Source organism: Pinus tabuliformis, chromosome X (assembly GCF_031772625.1).
Source record: "Pinus tabuliformis cultivar Carrire ecotype Pingquan chromosome X, CPIR1, whole genome shotgun sequence".
Taxonomy (NCBI): domain Eukaryota; kingdom Viridiplantae; phylum Streptophyta; class Pinopsida; order Pinales; family Pinaceae; genus Pinus; species Pinus tabuliformis.
Window position 1 is genome coordinate 1,058,398,650 of NC_142308.1, and position 4,449 is coordinate 1,058,403,098.

Genomic DNA, 4,449 nt, shown 5'->3' on the forward strand with positions numbered 1-4,449 from the left:
TGAAAGACAAGTAAATCCCTTTTCAAACACAATCTAACTTTTTTCTTGATCTAACACTGATTGTTGGTCTTGCCTCTGGGAACTATGCAATCCTCTATCACTGGACACTGTAAAACTCCTTGAGAAACTAAACTGCACAATCCTATGAGACAGGTAGTCATTGGACAAGCAAACTGTGCAATCCTCCTCTGAGAGTTAGAACTGCGCAATTCATTGAGCTACTGAACTTTGCAATCCCTTATCAATGGGAATTGTGCAGTCCTTTTTGTGAGTGGATTGTGTAGTCTTCCAAAACAAGCCAATTGCATGTCCCTAAAAAATAGGGAGTGTGCATTCCTCTTTGACCATGTAGAATAAATTTCTATTTTTGGTCTATGGACAAGTACTGCTTTCTCCTTGATTTTAGGCATGAGCATCAGGAACCCTAACGCTAATCCCATGGGGGGTAAATCTATATAATAAAGGCTAGTAGAGCTCATTTTCACATTCGACATTGGAGCTCTAGTCATTACCACAAGCTCAAGGAGTTTCAGATTTAGTTTGTAGCGCTTTTCCAGGTAAATTTCTAAAGTGTCACTTTTTTATGCTTTTTTTTGTTTCTTTTGTCACTTTTGTGTTTGCAAGTGCTGCTTTGTATGTTTCTCCTTGTAGTTACTAGTTTTTTTGTTATGAATACCTTGTACAAGTGTTTTTTCAGTCTTTTGTTTCATTTTTACAAGTGTCACATCCCTTTCAAACCTTTTCACCTACCAAAAGCTATTGCTACTAGGGCTTTTTATGCATGCATGTTCTTCCCTTTGCATGATATTTTTAGCTCAATGCTAGTGATTGATCTAACTCATTCCAAGGTTGTTCTACACTTCTTTTTCCTTAGCCTCAGATTTGAAGCTTGACCCTTTCCCAGGATGAACTGCAACACCATTTAGGCTTGCTAACTTCTCCAACTACGCATTATGTAATCCTAAGCAACAAATCCTCTCCTTGCCAACCGAAACTATGCAATGTGCAGTTACTAGCCTCCTCCAACTGCATATTGCACAATCCCAACCATTAGTGGTCCATCCTAGCCACTAAGACTGTGTAATGCACATTTTTCTTCCTCCTCTTTCAGTTGAGACTACGCATTGTGAAATTCCAAGCTTCAAGCCATCCCTCTATTAGTCAAGACTGCTCAATCCCCTCTCTCACTATCATTGCACAATTCCAGAGCCCAACCTACCCTATCTAGTATTGCACAATCTCTCTCAGTGACTTTTTTGTTATTTTAAGATTGATTGTTGAACTGATTTGCTAGAGCCAATTCTGATAGCACTTGGCATACTGTCAAGCATGCATTCACTACTACAAAATTTAAAGTAGATCGCGGGATAGAAATGTTTACATAAACATCCAATGGTCAGGGTTTCATAGGGTCACTTGCAGATTCCGAGTCTTACCATGTGCAGATGTCATTAGATGGATTATGCAAAGCTTGGATACCAAGAGCATGTCTCTAAACAATGCTAGTGGGAAACAACTGGCCTCCTACCAACCACATGATATCTACTTGATCTACAACTTACCTAATCCTGAGAAACACATGAACTCTCATTTATATGTAGCAACAAGCTATTTAAACACTAAGGAAGTGGTCAAGATGTGGGTAAAGGAACCGACAAAGTTTCACTAGACACCAAACAATACTTACAAGACCAAATCACTCAGAAATGTGTTTTAGTACTTGATAGTGTTGTGTTGTCGAGTTTATGGACTTAAGAATATTGAATCCTTCCTTGAAGTATGGGTTTAAATGTTATATCAGATTGTCTCAAAAGGGAAGATCTTTAATTTTTATGATATTATGTCTTAGCAGTTGAAGATCAATGTGAACAAGGTGAAAAATCCACTAAATGGAAAGCAACAATAGCTCTACATGTTTTCCCACCTGTTGGACAGAATATGTGCTCGCATGATTTTCATGGTATTGATTCGAAATGGACACCTAGAGAGCCTGTTATCCATATTTATTGCAAATTGTTAGCAAAATGCACCTACAGAGGAGTCTTTGAAAAATTTATTGATCATTTCTTCAAGATTCTATACAAGATGATATTTGAAGAAGAATCCCCTTGCATGTCTCATAAGGCAATGAGTTCAGTGTCATTGCAAATTGGTTTTCCTCACCAGATGACACATGTTTCAGAGTGTGTGGCTACCAGAAACCATCTCATCTCTTCTCAAGATATGCCAGAGATAAAATAGTCATGCAACAGGTTGCATGTCGTCTTGTCACGAGTTTAATTGCAGTACTGCAAGGGAAGAAGAAGGCACCTTGGCCTACTCTTCCCTTACAAGTGGGATCTTATGAGATTAAGAGCTCGTAGGCCACAAAAGTTGAAGTTGTAGAATTGGAAAGCCTCTGGATCAACACAATAGATTTTCATTAATATGATGCCAAAGGAGTTTGCAAGAAATATTGTGCCAAGTTGCACTTTGTCTGTCCATATGGAACCTATGCTAGGCCTAAGGAAGAAAAGGTGAAGAATTTCTATAATTCCTCTTAACCACATGTACCAGCCAACCAAGAGACCCTTCCAATGAATTTCCAAAACAAGCGTTACCCAGTAAGTAAAGAAATCGAAAGAACACATCCCAATGAGTATTAAGTATAAGAAGAAGGATGCCCATAAACCCACAGAAGAGAAAAGATGCAAATTCAAGGAAGAGGAAGTTGTGGGAAATAGAAACAAAACAGAATGCAAAATGGAAGAAGAAAGAAGAACACAAAATAGGGAACAAGAGGAAATGTAGATGCAAGAATAACTAAAAGGAAAGGAAGAAGAAGAAGTCATATTGAAGTAGGCATAAGAAGAAAAAAAGAAAAAACTTGAAGAAGAAGAGAGCAGACAAAAGAAAGATCATGAGCTTGTTTAAAAGATTGAGGAGCATATATTATCCCAGGACATGGAGATACAAAAAGGGGAGTAGAATCATGATATTTACCTTATACCTAATGAAAAACAGATTACTAATCAGTCTCTACCTCCCCCTACAGATGGGCAAACCCCAGGTGGTGAAGAAGAAATCTCTCCTCTAGATGAAGACTCGATCATGGATATTTCTAGTCTGACCTTTAATGAGCTCCAAAACATAATAGTATAGGAAAGGAAGAAATATTTCCTCGATGATTTCACACATCCTACTTTCATTCACACAGAAAAGGTGATTGTCATTGACACCAAAAGAAATCCTTATACCAATGCTGCAACTAACTTAGCCTTTGTAGGAGCTTCAAAATAAAATGCATATTTCCTTATGAAAGAAAACAAACAAATGGAAAAGAATCTGGAAGTTGCAAAGTAATAAATAGAATAACTCTAAGTGAAGAATCAAAGGTTGTCCTTTTCACATGCTTTCTTGAAAGAGCTTCAAGCAGCTATATATGGAAAGATTCGGGCATTGAGAGACACTACGATGAATTTTTATTGGGAGTTGGCCACCTTACATAAAGCAATAGTTCCCTTACATGATATGCAAAGGAAGTCACGGGAAACTGTGAAAGCCTTGAAAGTCATTCATGCGGCCATTACTGTGATCCATCACTGGGGAACTAAGTACAAGAGTGGACTCGTAGAACTGGCCAAGAACACAAGGAAACAATCAGAGTTGGAAAAGGCCAAGGTCAGAATGCTTACACAAGGAAACAAAAAACTCGACACCTCTGTGGCCAACATGATAGTTATTTATGCATGATTATATAACAGTTTGGGTTCCTTGGTTCAAGCACACAAGATCCCCTCAGTAGGGCCATTTTAAGAGACAAAGGGAAGAAACATTATCAGGCAGAAGATTGAGGAATACTTGAACTAGCTAAAGCAAATCACTACCAAAGAAGACCTGGTGGTTAACAGAAACAACATGAAAAAGTACATAGGTGGTTCTGATAAGATCAACATGAAGTTGTTCTTATTGTAGAATGAAGTACAAGATGGTTCCAAAACCATATACCTAGATATGATGGAAGCTAGAGTCCATTTTCAGCCTAACTTTCCTAAAATGTTTGAGGAGACAATCACACAATACAAAGCTTGGCATCAATATGTAACCACAAAATTACAAGTTGAGGTTGTTAAGCTAGAGTTTCCTCAAACTTAAGCTAATGTATCTAGTTTGTCTTATTAGGATCTACCCACTTTTGTCCTATATGGGTTTTTGTCTTATTGTATTTGATAATAAATATGTAAGTAGAAGTCCAAGAGTTATATGTGGAATATGAAAATCCATTAGTTATAATAAAGACAAAATAAGTCCAAGAGTCATGAGGGAAGCTCAAAGTCACAAAGGGAGATGAAGGGTCATCTCATTTGTTATAAATAAACCTTCATAACTCAAGAAAATGGATTGGAACCAGAGATTTAGAGCCTTGGTTTCTCTAGTCTAGCATAGGAGGAATATCATAATTTGGAGAAG